General features: G+C 39.2%; 1 protein-coding gene across 1 annotated transcript in view; it reads right to left on the bottom strand.

Annotated features, from left to right (window-relative positions):
- Positions 1 to 22,845, bottom strand: part of LOC148118756 (contactin-associated protein like 5-1-like) — a 918,003-nt gene that overhangs the window by 284,121 nt on the left and 611,037 nt on the right. The window lies entirely within an intron of this gene.

The raw sequence follows: 22,845 nt of genomic DNA, 5'->3' as shown, positions 1-22,845 counted from the left end.
CATTTAGAGATATCACACCACGGGACTTCCTGAGATTGAATCAAAAGCAAAGGTCTTGTCTTCAATTTCAGAAACTGTAGTAAAGAACACCATTTGCATTTGCTTTTATAAGACCAAAGACAATTGCTTCTCCCTGTCTCTGTCTCTGTCTCTGTCTCTGTGTGTGTGTGTGTCTTCTGTGAGCTGCATACATGTATATGTACATGAGCATGTGTATATATATTTGTGTGGGTTCACATGGTTGTTGGCAACAGGTGACACTTTTAATTGTTCTATCAGGCTTTCTCACTGGTCCTGCAATTCACTAGTTAAGTTATTCCTCCTAGCAAATTTTCCTAGTGACCCTGTGTATTTGATTCCTGAGTACGGGAATTAATGATGGACACCGCAAGTGCTAAGCTTTTTCATGTAGGTTGTGGGAATCTAAACTCTGGTCCTCATACCTAGATGATAAGCTTATCCTCTACTTAAACATCTCCCAGCCTGCAGACTGGTATTTGTAATGGAGGACGGTTCATCTATTCTGCTTGTGCTCTGTTTCTGAAGGAACTTAGAAAAGAAAACTCAGAGACAGTAGAATTTTAACTTACTTTTCAGTTGATATTCATACTCCCAAGCCTGTCACAATGTATATGGCATTGTCTCTGTTACATGACATCCTATGTGGGCAGCCTTTTCAAACTCCTCCAGGTTTCATTCATACTAATTAAGATAAAAGCAATGCCTGGAGTCACTCTTTCCATAAAGCTACATATGTTCCAATTGATAAGAATGTCTCATAAACTTCTGTATAACATCTTGCTCTCTTGTAACTTTTTTACTGCTATAATAAAGTATTTTGAAAAAGTAGATTAAAGAAGGAAGAGTTTTTTTTTGTCTCACAGTTCAAGGCTCCAATATAGCACAGCAAGAAAAACATGGCAGCAGAGGAATGAAGTATGAAGAAGCAGAGAGATGAATGTTTTTGCTTTACTCATTCTCTCCTTTTATACAGCCCAGTATCTAAACCCAGTGATGGTTACACCAACAGAGGATGAGCCTTCTCCCCTCAGTTAAATGGATCAAATGACTACCCATAGCCATACCCAGAGACTAACCTAAGCTAATCATCTCTCAACTAGTGTGACTGGAGGCTTGCCTCAGATTATTCTACATCCTGTCAAGGTGACAACTATCTGCCCTCCACTACCCAAGCAAATATACACTCATTATTGAGCTGAGAGATCATCACCCTTCTCTGAATTTTGCTGATTTCAGTAACAGATCTTGAAATCAGTTAGAGTGTGATATTTGATTTCAAATAAGGTTTTTTTCTTATATTCTTCACAGTTGCTGTGCTACACTGGAAAAAGGTAAGTGTCCATCAGTAGATGCCTGACTGAATAAAGCGTACTTGGCTGACACAGTGAGGTACAATAAAGCCACAGTAAATAATGTATGTGGCATTTAAACCAATGTAAACTGATTTCTATTGAACACTGTCAGGTGGCAAATGCAAGTATAGATGCAGAAAAGAGGAGGCGACTTCTTATGCTACAATAAGTGAGAGAGATGAACACAAACAATAAGGACAAAGTAGCATAAACGGATATCTAGAAAAGATGGATAAGAGAGGTTGAAGGCAATCGCAGAGTGATATTTCTCCGATCAGACCTGGTGTGTGATGTTTGACCTTTCTCAGATTAAGAAGTCCGGCATAGATGAGTAAGTACACTCCTAGGTGTGTGTGAATGTGTTTATGGAGATGACTGACTGAGAATCAAATGCTTTTCCTGATTGTGGCCGCCACCCTTCAATAACTTTTAACATTGAAACACTTTTACTCACAGACGTGAAATCCAAAGGAAGAAAAAAGTGTAATTCTGACTTCTGAATATTAACTAGGAAAAAGATTCTTAAATCTATAATAAAATGTTAAAATTAATCACAAAAGTAAACAAAAATAATAATTCAAGCAATTTCTAAAGACAGCTTTGTCTAATAGTAAACTAGAAAGTATACAATCTAAAACTGAAAGATAAATAATGCTCAACACAGTCCTAATCATGTCTCTGTTCTTTGCCCTGATATTACAGATTTGATTCTGAGCCTGTTTAGTATATACTATAGGATGAAGTAGATGAGAAATTATATTGATGTCAGGGGCAAGTCTCTCACAGGGAGAAGAGTCACAGAGAGAAGAAACAATAATCAGGAGAATGTTGATGCTCTGGGGTGTGTATCAGAGGAAGTTTCACTGAGGGCATATTTAGACATGCATATCCATGCACATGCTCATTGAAAAGAATCTCAGTGTGATGATAAAGCCTCATATCTAGAACTTGATTTCCAAATACCAGTATTTATAGTAGGAAAGAGATAATATTAGGAAAATAACTGGATCTGGTCTAGAATAGGACAAGTTCAGTGTGACACTTTGAATCCCTCCCTGTGTGTAATGGTTAATATTCTCCTGATCTAGGAGACAAGGTTCTGGTTATGTCAATGAGAAGATTTCTGGACTAAGCTAATTGAAGTAGAAAGAGAATGATGTGTGTCCTGTAGACTGGTGTCTCAGACTTCATAGAAAGGTGAAAGGATAACTGAGTACTAAGGTTCATCTATCTGTTTCCTGACTGCAGATATAGTGTGTATAGTCATCTCCTGCTCCTGCCATGATGCTCTGTGAGTCCACATTATTCCTTCATTAAGTTTATTTTACCAGGAATTTTAGACAGAGAAACATGTGAGGAATACATCGCTGTAGAAAAAGGGAGATGCCCCAAGAGGCATGCACAAACAACACGGAACTGAGTTAAGGATCACCACTAGCTGTTTACGAATAAATGAGCCTCCAAACCAGTATTGGAGTCGGTCAGATAGGTTATCAGTTAAATGTACTTGGCATGCTTTTGCTTGTTTATTCATTTGTTTTCTCATACACATAGAGGGAGTGTGGGAGCTGGAAATAGAGAGGAGAGAGGAGGGAGAACTGTAGTAAGGAGGTCGCTTGTTTTGTTCCTGCCTGCTCAGCTTCAAAATAATCACACAGAAACTGTATTAATTAAGTCATTGCTTGACCCATTAGCTCTAGCTTCTTATTAGCTAACTTTTACATATCAATTTAACCCATTTCTATTAATCTGTGTATGGCCACATGACTGTGACTTACCAGCTAAAGTTCCAGCATCTGTCTCCGGTGGAGCTACCTGGCATCTCTCTGACTCTGCCTCCTTTCTCACAGAATTCAGTTTAGTTTTCCCCACCTACCTATGTTCTGCCCTATCAGCAGGCCAAGACAGTTTCTTTATTCACCTATGGTATTCATAGCATACAGAGGGGAATCCCACATCAGAGAGAGGTATTATAAATGTCAGTGTAATAAGGACTGAGGCTTTCACAGTGTGAAGACATGCTAGGGAACAGATGCATTCACCAAAGTCTGCATCAACTACCTGTGGTATCTGACTAATGATAAATCATCTTCATGGTGCAGAGACTGGGTACACTGCTTCAGCCAAATAAAGAGCTGAGCATGTTCTGACTGAAACAGCCTGCCTCCATCCATTGGCTGACAGGAAGCATCAAGGACACACAAGGCCCAATAGGGTTTCTTGTCATTGTCCTCATAGTGAGTAAGGAGTTAAAACTATACTGCACTATACTACACAGAACATTGGTATAATGATTGAGCACTGGACACAGAAGTATGTCACAGAGAAATAAATTGTGAAGGTTCATTTTTGTGTTAATCTTGACTGGGTTGTAAAGAACCTAGATCATTAAGAAGGGAATTCTGCTCTGGAATCCAGGGACATTGTCTCCTAAACTTGGGGCACAGATGGGATAAAAGTGAAGAAGGAGAAATTGGATAGCTTTGCTTTATCGTGTGCAGCTTTCTAGACATTCTACTTCACATACCCCCGCCATTAGTGATGGACAGTGCTGAACCTGAGAGCCAAACTTAGTCTTTCTTGTCTTAGGTTCCTTCCAAGATGTGACAAGTAGAGAGAATTCAGACAAAGAAAAGAAAACACAAAGGGTCTTCAGAGATGGCTCACGCTGGAAAGTACCCGCTGCCTGAGCTTGAGGACCTGCATTTGAACTCCTGACATGGAATTCATTGGACAACCGTTCAAGGTGAAGTGCTCAGCTTCAGGTTCAGTTAAAAACTGTCTCAAAAGTCAAGGTGCGGTCATCTAGGAATGCACCTAATGTTGACTTTTGACTTACGCTTGTTTATGCATACATATGTATGCTCACCTACATGAACAAATGTTCATACACTACACCCACCCACCCATAACACACATGTACCATACACACACACATACACACATCATGTACCATACAACAGAGATAGAGAGATAAACACACATACACACACACACACACACGTCATGTACCATACAGAAGAGACAGATAAGCATATACACATACATACATACACACACACACACACACACACACACACACACACACATACACACACAAGGGAAGAGAAAGAGAGAGAATACACGACAGAAATTTTAGGAGATAAAAATATCTATATTGAAAGCAAACAATGGCTCTTGAAAATCAAATAAAAAACATGAATACTGTGAGTTTTGAACAAACATATGAGTAGAATAGGTACTTAACAACTGATGTATAATGCTAGGCACTTTTCTCACAGTTTACACTGATTATACCATATAATCTTCACAATAAAATTGCTAAAGCTTTTCTTAACACTTGCAGATGAAGACACTGAGGAAGAGGAAAATTAAATCCCCTAAATCAAACAACCTGAAAGCTAGGGCCTGTCAGGCCAGATTCAAACCGACTCACACGCTTAAAAACTCACCTGGATTCAATAGAAGCTTCTTAGCTACATGATTTGATCAAAGGCCCCTAAATATAATCCTGCCCAAAGTCACTTCATAGGAGCTATAAAAAAATCTTTCTTGGGACAAAGATAGGAATGAGGGAAATTCTTGAGAGCAAAAGTGATATAAAACACAAGAGACATGGGAGTGGCAAGGCACTCTTACATTTTGGAAATGCCTCCATTGACTGTGTGTTCATTGGCTTTCTTGTCTCTGGGAAAGAAGACCTGTAATGAAAGAACTTAAGGGAGAAGAAACTTATTTTGGCTCATGCTTTTGGTCCATGGTGGTAAAGAAGGCAAGGCAGTGGGAGCATGGGACAACCAGTTACATAACAACTGAGGTCATAAAGCAGAAAGAAATGACCAGAAGTTGTCTGGATTACAACCTCTAAGACCTTCTCCCCAGTCACCCATTTCCAGAAAGATTCTTCTTCCCGAAGTTCCAGAGTCTCCCCACCCTGCATTAGTTGTTCAAGCATATAAGCATGTGCAGGGTATTCCCACTCTCACTGTAGCAGACAGCAATCAACAAGGTGTGACTTGTGTCAAGAGGCTATGTTTGACATTTCATACAAGTTGTCTGCAAAAGATTCATGTGCCACACTCTTGTTTTCCTACTGTGGTATCCTAAGATTGGGGCCATGTTTTAAAGGATTGTGAACTTAAGAGAGAGGTAATTAGGTTTGAGAAAGGCTTAATGGTAATCTCCCATTGCAGAGTTTTCCCTCTCATGAGACTGAACTAACTACAGGAAGCTACAAAGCAAATTTGCATTCCTTGACACACCTCCTGTTTCCTCTCTTGAGCTGTGTCCTGTCTCACACAGACACCATTGCTGACTCCTGCCATGTTCTGAATAAACCAGAAACATCTTAGTTAAATAGCAAGAATACTGGTGAGCTAAATAAACGTCTTTACTTTAGAAATGATTCAAGCTCAAATACTTTTTGGCAACAACAGAAAACAGATCAAGATAACCTATAGAAGAAAAGAGAAATGGGAAATGTGTCCCCAGGTGAATTGTTTCTCTCTAGATCCCCCTTCACAGAACAAAAGTCATAAGCTCCCAGTAACATTCCTTGAGCTCTCTGAACTATCTTTGATTCCACATCTCTCCCTGGAATCTAGGGCTCCGAGCAAAAATGAACAAGAAAAACAAGGCTTCTGGGCAGTACCTTCGACCTTGTTGCTTCTCTTTTCTGAACAGGACAAATGCTCATACAGCTAAACCCTGCCCTTCTGTGCAATCCCTGGCTCATATCCCTGAGACAAGGCATCCATGGCCTTACTCATGCGCGATGCTGATATTTCACCTTTGCTTTTCTTTGTTTGCCCAGACACTGATCTCCAAAATTTTATTTTCAATGAGGTTGTTTAAGAAGGACTTGGCCACAAGCGTGGTGAACAGTCTCCAAGTGGTTGTCTGTTCTTCTCCCTCATCCTCGCCGCAGTAGGACTTGATGTCTATTTCTGTGCAATCCTTCTCCAGGGCAGTCCTATACCCCTGGTCTCGGGGATAAATTCCCATCCTATGCCCTCATCCAAACCAGGGTACCAAAGATGTTGGTCAGGGCACCAGCTCAAGGAATGGTGTCACTCAGACTTAGAGTGTGTCTTCTCACATAAATCATAATAATCTGGAAACTTACTCACAGAAATGACCAGAGATTTGTTGGCAATATTTCAAGTTGTGACAAGATGGCAGTCAATGTTGCCATCACTACACATTCTAATTCCCTTGAGCAGCACAGTGAAGCAATAATTGATGACAGCAATGATGACAATCACATCCTTGGGTACCACATATCTATGGTACATTAGGCAGCAGCCATGAATCTGCCATGCCTAGGCCCACATTTCACTATCTAGTTGGGTCTTAGAAGCAGGTGTTAATGATGTCAAACAGGTCAGTTGCTCATGGCAAGTACAGAGATTACTGGCACATAGGTAGTCATGAGCAAGTGGGTGAGACAAGGAAACAATATGTCCCCATGAAGCTTTCCTCAGTCAGTCCTATCTCTGCATTCATTTTGTAATTCTAGCCTTGCAACATTATTTTAACAACTTTTAAAGAATGTCAGATGCTGAACCAGGCACCTCATTCATCTCATGTTATTTTACTTAACTTGTACATGCATCCATTGATGTAAGAATAATTACTCCTATTTATACCCATGAAGAAGTTTAGCATCAGAGAAATTAAGTAAGTTGGCCATGTTCCGTAGCTAAAAAACCTTTAGTATATAAATGAAATATGTGAATGAATTAAATTTATTTAAGGATCAGATGACTTTATTCTTCTGTCACACATGGGTACTTTGTGCATGGATGCTAGCAGTTAACAGGACACGAGGACTCATATTGATTAATATTTGTTGGTTTCTCTTGTCCCTAGAACTAGAAACATTCCATTTATCTGTACAGAAAGTACGATACAGATTCAGTCATGACATTCCTGTCCTCAAGACTTAAGAAAGTCTCCATAATTGTGGAAAAATGAATGAAGTCAGGGCTTCACTAACTGCTCAACAATGGGCTTATTGCCTTGAAGAAGTATGTCCCAAAGCCCTCAAATTTCTATGGCATTTACTATCTTCATATTTAATGAAAAAAGTTATCAAAACCAATTTAAAGAAAGAAGGCTTTATTTAGAATCAGAGCTGAAGGGTGCAGCCTATCATGGTGGTGAAGTTGTGGCAGCAGGAGCTTGAGAAAGCTGATTGGATAACCCCCATGGCAGGAAGCAGAAAGAGACGAATGTCGGTTCTCAGTCCTTTTGCTTCTTTGTATTTATCCAGGACCTCAGCTCATCAAAGACACCTCTACTTTTACCATGGGTCAGCCCACCTCAGTTAGAACAACGTAGAAACACTTAGGCGTGCACAGATGTTTGTCTCTTAGGTTATTCAAATTTGACAAGTTGACAATCAACACTGACCATTATAGCACACTAAGCACAGTATTTCTGATTCATGTTCATGCGTACTGAATAAACAGAACCAGGACCAGAGTTAGAAAATGTCACTTTAAACCTTTCTCTCCGCTCATTCATTATGGGTAACTGAACATCGATGCCCCCAGCTTTATGTTGTTTCCATTTCACTCTTCAGAAACCCTGGCTGGAGGTAAGATTACATCTATCTTACAGAAGAGGAAAGTGGTGAGGAAGGATGCACAGTGGGCACTGGAGATCTCTGCTCGTCGCGGTCCTTTCTAAGGGTCTGCTGCCCTATGAGAGGAACGGGGCAAGCCGAATGTAGAATGTCAGCACACAGACTTGAGCACTGAGGCTTGACAGTCACAACCTGACAAATTCAGTGGTAAATTCAACTCCAGGCAAGATGTTTAGCCACTCGCGATTCCTGTACCTTCCTCATTAAACAGAGAGAATGCATCTTTCTGCACACTGGTGCTGGGGAAACATCTCCACTGTGAAATGCAGAGCATGGCACCTCTGGCTAGTAGTAGCTCTATAAATAACAGCTGTATCTGTTACAAAATCAGCTCAGGGACAGGGGACATGGCTCAGTGAGTAAACAGTATCTGTTGACCAAACTGAGGACCTGACTTCAAATCTACATTACCCACATAAAAGGCCATGTTTGGCCACCTGTGCCTATAACTCCAACATTGTGTAGGGCAGAATCAGGGGGAGTTTGGGGGCTTGATAGTCACGAGTTTACTTTCAAGTTCAAGAGATGCCTTCTCACACCTGTTGTCTTTCTCTAATTTCTGTGCATATTTAGGCGTGCACATACTCACACACATATGTATGCATATACCATCCATACATATATCTCACACACAGAAACTGACACACACATACACACACAACTTGGCTCAAGAGGCAGCAAGTCAAAGACATCTTGAAGGACCATGATGCTTGGTCCCCTTCTACACCTTCCTCCTGTGTTCTATTTTGCTGCCATCGATGGTTTCCCACTCTGTTTTCCACACTGCATCTAAAATATCTGTGGACTGCACCTGTCTTCTCTCAAATGTGTGTTTGTGAGACAAGAATAGATTTATTCACTTTGTGATTTTGGTGCTCAAATCAGTCAATATTAGAATATAATTTGTGTGAATTATTTTTTGCATAATTGAATGAAGGAATGATGCATAAAAACTCAACTCTTAAAAATAAACGAAGAAGCAAATAAATAAGAATTAGCACATACATACTTTATTGAGAGCCACAAAATAATCTGAGGTTTGGGGAGTTATCTCAGGTGGTAAAGTGTTTTCCTTGCAAGCACAAAGACCAGAACTCCATCAGTAGAAACTGGAAAGAAAAGTCAAGCATGTTAGTCCTGCGGTGGCACAGACAAGACAACCTTTAGAGCTTATGGGCAGTTAGTCCAGCTGAATTAGTGAGCGCCAGACCAATGAGAAACCCAGGTACTTTGGCCAAAAACAAAGGTACATAGTATCCAAGAACAATACATGCAGGCATACACACACACACACACACACACACACACACACACACACACAAATAAATAAATAAATGGAAAAAGTCAATTTAATTTAATTATTTAATTTTTTTATTTATGAGTTTTGTAAGGGCATGAATAGATTTATTTACTCTGTGAACTTTGGTGACAAGCTCAGTCAACAATCGAATGTAATTTGCATGAATTATTTTCTGTATAATTGAATAATGCATAAATAACTGAGCACATCAAAAATTTATGAGGGAGCAAATAAATAAGAGAGCTGATAAATACATGAATAAATGAGAGATTAATAAGAATTTGAGAAATTTGTGGGTTAATAAAGAGGAGAAGCATGACAAAATTATAAGGCCCTTGCCAGAAAATCTCACTCAGGCTCCCTCTCCTCATCAGTGTGCTTGGAATCAACAGGCCATACTAAATGGATGTGTGAAAGGAATTTCTCTAAGTGGCTCTTAAAATTCTTGGCAATTTGAAGGTGATAGTGCTTTAATTGCAGGGTAATGCCACAGCCTTATGACTTCGTAGTTTGGTTTAATGGCTCAATTTAGCAGGAGATTATGCTGTCTGCTGCTCACCCAGAGAGACCACTTCAAAGCCGAGACTTCCCCACATGGCCTTAATATCCACTACTGGACTTAGCTAGAGAGACAAGCCTTCTGGAAGCCCTGTGTGGCCCACACTGTGGATATAAAGGATAAAACTCTGCTTCTTCTATCTGGTGGATGGCTGTTGTTGAGCCCTTTGGAAAACCCTTCATTACAGAAGTCAAACTGTCCCTCTGAAAGGGAAGCCACAATACAAGTTGGAATGATACAAAGAAGCAACAACACTAGTATTATTCCAAGCAGTTAAACTGCAAATGAGCTGTAGCACATACGTCACCCATGAGTGAGTCTTCATGAGAAAGCCCATTTTCTAACTTCTCCCAGGATGAGCTAAACCCACTGCCAAGAGGACACTGGTCCTGCTTTCAGGAAAGGTGAGGAATGCAAGGCAAGACCAAGTCAGGGGAAAGTAAAACAGGTATAAGAAGAGAAAAGAGTCCCTCACCGTGGAGTCTGGTTGATGCTTGGAGAATCCAGAATTCCAGGACAATGGACAACTGAAGAAAGCCTTTATTTCCTTCCGCTGAAAGTTCAGTTTCCCAAGATTCTTAACAGAATCATTCTGCAAGCCTAGCCTCTCTCAGGTTAGCTCTTCAGATTATAATCTCCTTCAAGAAATGTCTATAGCCACTCTATAATCTCAGTTATCAAAAGAGAAAAATAGAGGGTGTCTGTGAACAACCCTTTCAGATGTATCCTGAGAGCTCCTAAGTAGTTTATATGGTCAATGCTAAGGCACTTGGTGGTTGCTCTCCCTGAGAAGTACAACTCACACCTGGATGTGACCTATTCTTTCTATGAGCACCTCTCGCTCTCTGTTTCTCTCTGTCTCTGTATCTCTCTCTCTCTCTTTTGATGTGGAATAATCCTTTTATACACTCTGAAGGCTTGTCACTTAGATTCGTTTATAAAAATATAATTGACTAGGCAGGAATTATAGATTGTAAAACCAAATTGAGAGAATGATGGGTAGAAGAAGCACAGATTCAGAAGAGATGCCAGTCATCTGCCAAGGAAGCAGGATGTCTAGAAAATACGGTAACAAGTCATGAGCCATGTGGCGAAGCATAAATAAGAAATATGAGTTAACTTAAGTATAAGAGTTAGCTTGTAACAAGCCTGAGTTATTGACTGAGCATTTATAATTTATATTAATTTTCCAAATAGTTTCTTGGGAAGTGACTGCCAGTTATTTGAGAACATGAGGTCGGGGCAGGAAAACTCTGCCCACACGCTATACTTAAAGTCAATACTAACATAGCATTCCTAGACTCCAGTGATATGGCTCAGTGGCTGCAAGCACTTGATTTTAAATTTAATTCCTCGGATACACGTGGCAAAAGGAGAAATCGGAGTGCTGAAAGCTATTCACAGACCTCTACACCTGCACAAACATAACATACACACAAGTACAATAGATGTAATGAAAAATTGCTCCCCATACCCAAGACACAGACAGAAACTGAGATTAAGAAAGAAATAATTGAGACACAATCTCCAGCATCCCCAGAATTTGTCATTTATTCTTTGTAGTAAGAATGTCTGAATATTCAGCTTTGTTCCCTGACTTCCACTTCACCCAAAGCTGGAGTGATTTTTTAAAAACATGGATTTTGTTATGGCATCTTTTCCATTTACAACTCTGATGATATAAGTTCTAAGCTTTTTTTTCCGTGGTTAACCATGTCAGAAGGACATCATTGTGAAGATGTGACAATTGTCCTCATCTGTCGAGGTGCTTGAACACCCTACACTCACTGCAGACTTTGAGTAAGCATATTGTTGTATATTATGATTATTTTTGTGTCAAAATCAGGACACTTGATCAATATACTTTGTCCAGTTTCTTGTGAACAGTTTGCTTGGTCTTGCTACCTATTGTGAAGTAGATGAGCTAACACATAAGAGACATCAGAGAGCGGCTGTCACGGAGCAGTAGTGAGGGGAGCTTGACACCTGTTTTGTTATATGTAATTTTGCTATGTGAAAATTAAATCCTACCTTTTTATTTAGACAGAAACAGGGAGGTGATGTGGGATTCCCCTCTGTATGCTGTGATTACCATTAATGAATAAAGAAAGTGCTTTGGACCTATAACAAGACAGAACAGAGGTGGGCATGGAAAACTAAACTGAATCCTGGAAGAAAGAAGGTGGAGTCAAGGAGAAGACATATAGCCCCACCAGAGACAGACTCCAGAACTTTACCTGGTAAACCACAGCTTCGTGTCGATACACAGATTACTAGAAATGGGTTAAATCAAGTTGTAAGAGCTAGTCAATAGGAAGATAGAGCTAATGGACCAAGCAGTGATTTAAATAATATAGTTTCTGTGTGGTTATTTCACAGCTGGATGGCTGGAACAAACAGACAGCCTCCTACAACACCTTTCAGTGGTGGGGAACAGAGGAACATTTCTACCCCGTCATCATAAGAAGCTTGAGGAACTCTTTTAAGGAGCTAAGCTTGAAACAAACTGAGATTTTTAGGTTTATCACAGAAAAAAAAATTCAATACTAACCAGTCTAAAGCAAAATTGCGATTTTATAATGAATCTCTCCTTCTCTCTCTATCTCTATCTCTCTGTGTATGTTTGTATACACATTTACACAAAGTAGCATATGCATGCATACATGTGCAGGAATGTGTGGTGGCCATAGGCAGATGGGGTTTTATTCCTCAATAGTATTCAACTATGTTTTAGGAGACAGTCTCTCATTGAATCTGAATTCACTGATCAGCTATATTAACAAGAAAATTAGCTCTAGGGTTCCGCTTTTTTCTGCTCCTCAGGAATGTTATTGCTTACTTGTATACACTCTGGCTTCTATGCGGATAGTGGGGATCCATCCTCAGTTTCTATGCTTACATAGCAGAGATATTACAGACTGAGTCATCCCCAGTCACAAATATAAGACGTTTGCCTATATTCCCAATGGCCATGTAGAGCAATGGCCTAGCACATACGAAGACCCAGTAATATCAATTCTTGTATTTCTGTGACAGAAAACACAAGCACAGAGCAGATGTCTCAGTTCCAGATCGCTGTAGTCGCTATTCTGTTTCTACTACTCACTAGCATTATTAATGCTTTCATGAACTGAAACAATGCCATTTCTTCAATCATGTCTGCTTCCCTGGGTTAACACACTTCATATGTTCAATATATGGTCTCAACTCAAAGGACAGTTTTGGCAACAGTTATTTTATGTGTGTTTATATGTACACATGTGCAAATGCATGCATATGTGTGTGGATGCCAGAGTAAACCTTGAAAACTGTTCTTTAGAATATATGCTGTCCACCTTGTTTATTTGAGACCAAGTCTCTCATTGCCCTGTAAATTGGTGACTGGTTAGACTGATTGATTAGTGAGCCCCAGAGATTCACTTGACTCTGGCTCCCCAGTTGCCAACAAAGCTGGATTTTTTAGCAAAGGTATTAGAGATCAAAACTAGATTCACATGTTTGTAAACAAGCTCTTTACTGATTGTGCTGTCTTATTGGAATCTTGAAAACAGTAATCTTACAATGATGACTAGACAACTGATAATTAAAAAAGAAATTGCAGACTTTGGCATATTATTCTTGTGTCAGTCTTTTGTAGAGCAATAGAAAGTGCACATTCTTTCTGTTCTGTGCACCCTCACACATCTGTAAATATGTGCATGTCTATATATGTGTGCATGTTTTAAGTATGCATATATGTGTATATGTGTGTGTGTGTATTGTGTCTTCACAGGACACAATATATGCTTGAGTGTGACAGCGTATATACATGAGTGTGTATGTGTGCACATGTTGGAAATATATTGCTTGAGAATACAATCAGTAAGAAGATGCCAGCACAAAAACGCATTATAAAATATCATTGCACAAACTCCTGAGTTTGTTCTTTATTATGTGTGTCCAACACTTGTAGTAGACTCAAAGCATGAAGAGAAAGAAATGTCCATAAGTGTCTCTTTCTTACATTCTCAATAACTTTCATTTACCCTTTTCTGACAGATAGGTGGGTGCCCAAGGAATAACTCACAGCCACTACTTTAACCGGAAATCAAGGCTAATCACTGAGGTCAAACTCAGTGGACACAGTTCTTTCTTGCTGCCAATAGCTGGAATGATAATCTATTACCTGCAATCACACTTCACAATTATGTCTAGAAATATTGAAGAGACCTCAATCACAATCATCTCCCTACTCCATTATGCATGCTTGGATGAGTTTTAATGAAAACGGAGGCTGCTGCCAAAGCAGAGAGAATTGGAGTATCATAATCGTGAGGGTGTAAGACTGAGAGACTATAGGTGGCTTGCTAATGGATCAGGAACTATTTGAGAATGAAAAATAAGTTTGGTTGGAGATTTGCCTTAACATTTTTTTTGAAAATTCGCTGTAATGCTTGTTTATTGTCCTACATATGTGAAACTGACGTTGGCTCTATTGATATTGGAAGGGAATGTGTTCTGTGAGTGACTACACAAACAATTTTTCTGGAATTTACTAAACAACAGAAAAATTGTGAAGTTTGGAAATAAATACATTTAATAGGTAGCCAACTGTCTGTTGGCATTAAAAATACACAAACTAACTAAACACTGAGTCCTAAGGAAAATGTGTAACAAGTGCCCAACTGACTGCAATCTGAGTTCTTAAGAAAATGTGGTCAGAAATTCTCAGTCTTCTAACTGTGCTTCATCTTTATTAGAAGATAAAACTTCTTTCGAGACTCCTAAAGTTTGTTGGATAAAACTTCTCTCCAGACTCCTAAAGTCTTGTAAATAACGTAGCCATTTAGAACAGCTGAAGACTTTACTTTTTATCTCATGGTAAGAATGGACATAAAGCTCTCAATTGTGTGGACAACTGTGAGCATAATTGAGAGTTGATTCTTCAATTACTACATGATATCACTTAATTATTTCAAGACTGTCTGATTTAGAAGAACTGAGATTTCATGTATGCAAGGGTTAATACTAACTACCATCCTGGCAGACTCTAGTTCTAGTCACCTAGGACTCTGAGAACATCTTGGAGGGACATTTTAGTTGGGATGGACTTTATTTGGGAGGGAAGACCTCTCTTAAGCATGAATGGCACTATTGTATGGACTGGGATCCCAGCATGAACAGAAAGGATGGCTCAAGGAATGATCTAGTATCCACCTCTCTCTGCTTTCTGCATATGGATGCTATGCGACCAGCTGCCTCATGTTCCTGCTGCCATGTTTTCCCCAACATGGTGGCCTGGATGTTCAAACTGTGAGCCAAACACACCCTTTTTCCCTTCAGTTGTTGGTGTGGGAGAATGGTCTGTATTCTGTCAATTATATTTTAAATAAATGCTGATTGGCCAGTAGCCAGGCAGGAAGTACAGGTGGTACAACCAGACAGGAAGTAGAGATGAGTCAATGAGAACAGGAGAATTCTGGGAAGAAGAAAGTTTTCTCAGCAGTCCTGACCTGATCAGAGAAGAAGCAAAATGTAACTGGCCCGCTGAATAAGGTACTGAGCCACATTGCTAACACAGATAAGAATAATGGGCTAATAATGAGATATATAAGTTATAAAGGTTAATAAGAAGCTTGAGCTAATGGACTAATCAGTTTATAGTTAATGTAAACAGCTGTGTGATTTCTTTGGGACTTAACGACTGTGGGAACTGGGCAGGACAGAAACCCTGACAAGTTGTTTTCTCTCGTATTTTGTCACTACAATGAGAGAATGTTCTATTCCAGCATATATACTGAGATTTTCACATTAGTCTTGAAAGACAGTTTTATCATTCTTACTTTATTAACAAGGAATCAAATCTAGAGTAATTAAATAACTTTTCAAAAGTTGCATGGCTATAATGTTCAAGGATTTGAATTCAAACTCCAGTGAAGTCCAAAACATATTCCAGTCCTGTGTTTGAAGATGAAGAGACATGGGGAAAGTTGGGCCGTGAACAATGTATAGGAAGGAAATTGGGACAGAGAAGCTTCTTTACTACTGGACTTAGAGCAGAAGCAGTAAATCCTAAAAACAGCCAACACCAGTTAAGACTGAATACTGAGTTTGTTTCCACGGCTTCAAATGTTAAACATTTAAAGGGAAGTGATTTTAATCTAACATACACTATACAAAGTAGAACAGAATAAAGGAGAAAGAGGAGTTTGAACTTGACAGTAGTTTCATTCTGTTCAGTACATTGACATCATCAAGGAAGGTGTAAGAGTAGACCTAAAGATTTGCCACACTGCATTAGTCTTCTTTACACTGTTTAAACAAGGTACCTGAGGATGGTCCATGAAGATCTTTGTTAAGAACATCAAAGCAGCCTAGTACCCACTGTGGCAAAGGTGAAGGAGGGAGGGAGATTATGTGCTGATAGAGGAATCCAAAGAGACTAAGAGAAATCAGTCTGCACTTTATAAAAACAATCTTGTGAGAATTAACCAGGGTTCCATGGGAACTCCCTTAATCTCTCCTGGGTAATATCCAAGTAACCTGCCAGACTTCTTACTAAGCCCCTCCCTCATAAGGTTCCATTACCGGTCATTGGAGAAAGCAGTGTAATCCCTGCGCAGTGCTGGGTTTGCAGGTCTATGACACTATTTATGTATTCTTAATCTGAATTTAGGTCCCTTTTGCTTCTGTGGTGAGGTTATTTGAATGAGAATGTCCTGTGTCCTTCTCAGGCTCTGGAAATTGAATAACTGGTTCCTAGTTGTTGACATGGTGGTACTGTTTGAATAGGTTTAAGAGGTGTGGGTTTGATTAAGGAATTCCATCATTAGAAGTAGGCTTTGACGTTTGAAGTCATATCCTATTCCCAGTTAGCTCTCTCTGTTTCCTGCCTGTGGTTCAAGACGTGAGTTCCTGATGCTGCCCACCATACCTTTGCTCCAGCATCATAAACTATAATCCTCTGGAAGTAGAAGGTCAAAAAACCCCTCTTTCTTCTATTAATTGTCTTGGTCATGTTTTTTTTTTTCCACCATGTAACTGAGACAACCTTCAAGTACTTTACCCACTGAACCATCCCCCTCAACCTGCCTCATATATTTTAATGAGAAATTTACAGACTCACAGGAATATCTCAGTAAATAGCAATGGCTTTTATAAAGTGTGATAAGTGTCAGTGAGTATCTATACAAAGTGAGAGGTATGTCACATGGTTGAGACATTCTTCCTAGCCTTAGGGTACCCACTAGGGAACTCAGCCTATTGAGGTGTGTGTGTGTGTGTGTGTGTGTGTGTGTGTGTGTGTGTGTGTGTGTGTGTGGCAGGTGTGGGGAGGTGAGAAAACAGATTGTGAAGGTTTACTATTACTAAAATCTTGAGGATCGGTTAGCAGGCCAGAAACTCTGGAGATTTACAGTTCAAGTCCTTAACACATTCTGTCAATTCCTTCTTATCTGAGGGATGCCACTGTACTTCTCTGACTCTGAGTCAGTTGCATGAGGTTCCTTCACATTGTTGAGGACATTCATCTTTTAATTCACTTTGTTAAATTGTTAGCCTTATTTAAAAAATACATTCACAAAGAGTGAATATGAATGACTATGCCTTATGACTAGGCAGTACATTACCAGAATCTAGCAAGCTTTGCTATGTAGATAATGTACACCGATATATAAGTCACAGAAGCAACAGTTGTCTATATTATATTTTAGGAGTCCAATTTTGTCTATTCTACATTCAATGAAACCAAATGGGCAAGCGTCTGATGGATGACCTTTTGATTTCAGAAGGCCAAAACTCTACACTCAGAACATGTTTCTGCTGGATGTCCCTTAGAATGTCCCAGTCCAGTATTTCCCTGGGAACATATTTTCTCTATATAGGACCTCTGCATTCTCTCTCTCCCTTATCCCTTAAGTGCCCATTTGTGGATATGTAGCAAATTTCTCTCTAAAACACACTATCTCGGGGCCTTGAATTTCTTCTTTGAATTCTTGAACAAAAATCTGAAATCTACTTGCTGTAGATAGCTCTTAAGGTAGCCAAGTTTTCTTGGACCTAAGCTCACCAGAAACCTGAAAGCTAACAAAGTTTAAATAAATTGACAATTCCCCAATATTATAGAAGGACATTTGTATTTCATGTTTTAGAAAAGAATTTGCAATTCCACAGTGTAAACAACTAATTGTGTACACGTTATGCCTACTCTTACCAGTATGTAAGTAGTTCATTATGTACAAACTGATAATTTCTTGTTGTGGGTTACACTTGAACCTGATGGTACCTTGGAAGTATGAGAACAATAACCCTATGATCGTGATCAGAGGTACAGGCAGAAAATCTCACAAGACTCACCACCGAACTAGAAGACCAAGATTCAACTTTGAAATGATTGACTGCCTCTATTTTAATTTCTTGTAAAGTTTGGTAGCTGGAGATGGGATAAGAAAATACATCTGGGGAGTAATTCTCTAGCTTCCCAGGTGTCCAGATCTTTGAGGGAAAAAAAGCTTAAAAATTAGTTATGGGGAGAGGGCCTTGGTCCTGCCTCAAAGTGATATGCCAGACTTTACTAACCCCCCATGGGAAGTCTTACCCTCTCTAAGGAATAGATGGGGGAGGTGAGTGGAAAGAGGGGGGAGTGGGAGAGGGGAGAGAAAGGGAACTGGGATTGGTATATAAAATAAAAAAACTTTAAAACAGTAAATTTTTAAAATGTGAATAAATAATTCAATTCCTATCTCAGTTTATTGGCATTTGTAAAGACAGCCAGCATAAACCCTGGTGTTAAGTCACACTTTCTGGATGGCTTTGCTATGTATTTCACTGCATCACAAGTCACTCCAATTTAACAACATAGAAGATTTAAGATTCCCCAAATAAAGGCTCATCCTTGATCATCATCATGGAAATTCCTATCTATGGCCATCTAAACTATTGACTCAGAATCACCGCAGCAGGAACAGGCCCATTGTGGAAAAGCTTCTTGCTAAGGAAGTAGAATCACTGGTCTCAGTGGAGCCCAACACTTCAGGGAGCTGGATCAATCACACACCCCAATGACCACCTCAAGCCATGACCAGAAGTAGCCAAGATAGTTGTCCTACTTTGGAAATTCTCTGCTTTTCCTTCCAACAATCAGCATTTTCTAGCTTAGTCCCTGAACCTGAGTCTTCTCAACAAGTGACCCAGATTTTCTTTCTTCATTCCTGTCTCTTTCTTTCAGACGCTGACCAGATATCACATGTGCACCTTCCAGTGCACTGGGCAGTCCTCACCCTTGCTCAAACATTCCCCTCCCACCATACAGCTTTCAGCCATGACATCGCTGATCTCCATGCTTCCTTAGTTCATGAAACACACTCTTCATTTCCTTCCACATCCTCCATCTCTGGGCAGCCTCTGGGAAGTGCAGCTTTTACCTGTCCTGAGGTGTTTCTCTTTCAACTGTAATAAAACTCTCTTGGAGATTCCTTTGAACTTATTCTTAAATTCTTTTATTAATGGGACTAAGAATGTCAAGAGGGGAATCCTGATTTTCCAATACCATCAGGACACAGTTCCCAAGTTTTAGTTCCTCCAGGACTACAGCACCAAATTAGCAAGCCATAAGATCAATTACACATACTTCCTTAGCCATAAATGAATAAATTATCAAACAATACACCCTAGAAGAGGTAGGCTTCAGAAGCACAGTTCTGGATGAATAAAACCTTCTATGTTCTTATACTTATGTTATTTTGGAAAGTTTAATTTTTTGTGCTATTGTAATATATACATTTTAATTTCAAAATATGTTTTACTGGAACAGGAGAAAGCCTGAATATGGGCACTCAAATACAAATATGTGATTGAAGTGTATCTTACGTTTCAATGAGCAAATTCATTTACAGAAAAACAGGTTTAAATTTCTAAGATTTTAGTAACTTAATACCTTGATTTTTCATTATGATTTGTTTTAGCATTTTAATATATTTTTCCATTTTTAAAATTTTTAATTATAAACATTTATTAATTTTATAACAAAAAATCAAAATGCAAATGGAGGTGGAGATTTTCTTTTGTCCAGAACTGCCAGTTTCAAATTAACACACAAAAGGTTATATTAATTACAAAACATTTGTCCCATGGTTTAGGCTTATTACTATCTAGCTCTTACATTTGAATTAACCCATTTCTATCAATCTATATTTTGTCCAATGGCTGTGACTTTACCAGTTCCCTGCCATCTTGCTCCTTTGGTGACTGACTTGTCTCTCCTGACTCGCCCCTTCTCTCTGGTTTGTTTGGCTTTCCAACCTAGCCTTATTATGCCTTACTATAGGCCAAAACAGCGTTTTTATTAACCAATGAGAGGAATACATATTCACAGCATAGAGAAGGATTATCCCACAGCAGCCGATTATGGTAAAGAAATATGCAATACAGAGTGTCCAATTAATGTTTCAGGGATGTTGATTATTACTGGACCAGAGGGAAGTCATGGTCCCAGCTGGGTAAATGGTTTCTTTGTTTGTTACCTGCAGCAAGTCATGAAATTCTGATATTCTATTTCTTCCATACAAGTTGGAGACTTTTTTAAAATCTATTTGCTTAGATTTTTTCTGGTAGAATTAACAGAGATGATGATATTTGTAAGTTCCAATTAAACTCCCTGAAATGTCTGAACTTAGTAACTGGCAGTCACCCTAGAGTTCCTGTACATATGTGACATCTTCTACTTAGCAGTAGGTATTTGGTTTTTTGTTTGTTTATTTGTTTGTTTGTTTGCTTGCTTTTTGCCTTCTCTTATAGCCAAACCACTTCTTTTTGGAAAGCAAGGACCAGGGTGAATTTGCATCTAAATACCTTATAAATCTTAGAAAAAGTACATTTGGTGAATTTGGATATCCTAGACTATCCTAGAATTCTGTATTTTTTTGACTAAGAACTCATGTGAGAGTTATGTTTTGAAAAGAACAAGCCCAGTCCTAGAGTAGGTTGTTGAATAGTACTAGGTCACAACAACCAAGAAAGCAAAGAACACAATTTCTATTCCTACTCTAAAGCAACTATAAAGAGGCGGATCTCTGTGAGCTTCAGGTCAGTCTGGTCTACAGACAGAGTTCCAGGACTGGCTCCATATCTACTGTAAAAACCTACCTTGAAAAAACAAATCAAAACCAAAAACATACAGCCACTCTTCACTAGATGAAGTACTATGGTACTATGGGAAAGCAAGCGGACAAAAACAAACAAGAGCAACCACAGTGACAAAATACTGGCCCTTTCTGCACACACTGTCTGGCGCATGGTTCTTTGCATTTGGTTGGAAAAACCATTAAATATGTTTTGTCATTACTTCTTGCAGTGTTTCCCCTACATTCTGCCTACAGCATTGCAAGGTTGTGTTCCTGAGTTCACTGTCAGCTGAACAACCACAGTGTCATTCATTTGCATATCTTAGTAACTGCATGTCCAGAAAGAACTCTGTAAGTATGCTGGCTCACTGAAGTGGAGCCAGGGGCACAAATATTCCATGAAATGTGAAAGGCCTGATTTTTGCTGCTTTGCTACTTGGTGCATCTGGCATCTCTGAAGACCAGGGTTTGAAATGTATTAGGAGTGTGTGTGTGTGTGTGTGTGTGTGTGTGTGTGTGTGTGTGTGTGTATGAGAGAGATAGAGAGAGAGAGACATTCAGACAGACAGAGTGTGTGTGTGTGTGTGTGTGTGTGAGAGAGAGACAGACAGACAGACAGAGACAGAGAGAAAGAAAGGAAGAAAGAAAGAAGGAAGGAAGGAAGGAAGGAAGGAAGGAAGGAAGGAAGGAAGGAAGGAAGGAAGGGGAAAGAAGGCCAATCAATGACAGTCTGACAGTCAAAGTAGGACTACTGGTAAAGCTAAATGGTCAAAAAAATATCACACATCAATGTTTGGCACTGTAGAATTTTATTATAGAATAAATTAACCCATTAAGTACCATTTTAAAATATTTTTTAAAGGGGGCAAATATGTATCAACGTGAATCTGTGTGGATCAGAGAACAACTTGTGGGAATCTTTTGTTTGTTTGTGTGTGGTTTTTCGAGACAGGGTTTCTCTGTGGAACTTTGGAGCTATGGAGCCTGTCCTGTAACTCACTCTGTAGAGAGGCTGGCCTCAAACTCTCAGAGATTTACCTGCTTCTGCCTCTCAAGGGCTGAGATTAAAGGTATGTGCCACCATGACCCAATTTAACATGTGGGAATCTTGGTGGAGTCTGTTTTCTCTTCCTACCATGTGGCAACCAGGGATTAACCTCAGGTCATCAGACTTGGCACTGATGGCCTTTACCTGCTCAATCTCAGATGTCATTTCTGAACCTATGCAATTAATTTTTAAAGAAGTTACACACTAGTAGGATATTCCATAGAATACACGCTCCCTGATGAAGAAGATGATGATAATGATGAAGATTGTGGAGATGATGATGACTTTCAAGAAAACTACAATGCACATAAAAGGAAGCTGTACCTGTAGAGAAATTTTGTACAAAGCTAATTGGAACTTCAGTGATGGGGGGCAAGTCAAAACTGCAGATTCAATGTACAATTACCTTGTAAACCTTGGCCTATTGAACAGTAACTTATTGACCATCTCCAAATATAACACAACATTCTGTGACTCCCTGGCTAGTACTCTTGAAATAAATGAAGTAGTCCCTTTGTTTCATGAACATAAAATCTAAGAAATTATCAGATAGTATGTGAGACTCAGAGCAGAGACATTCAGCTTTCCTGAAATCCTCCTACCTGATGCTTAACTCGCCTATAGAAAAGTATCTTGATTTTCAATAAATCATCATGAAACTATTAACATGATGGAACATGGAATTTGTGGTAACCTTTATCTATCTTCTCAGTTTGATCATTTCTACTTGCTTCTAGAATAAGAATCTCTTATTTTTAAATAAATTTCTAGAATCTCTTTTCCCTTTTGAGGTGAAGCCTATATTTTTTAGGTCCTC

The sequence above is a fragment of the Myodes glareolus genome, chromosome 20 (assembly GCF_982192425.1).
Source record: "Myodes glareolus chromosome 20, mMyoGla1.1, whole genome shotgun sequence".
Taxonomy (NCBI): Eukaryota; Metazoa; Chordata; class Mammalia; order Rodentia; family Cricetidae; genus Myodes; species Myodes glareolus.
This window is presented reverse-complemented; position numbering and strand designations above follow the sequence as displayed.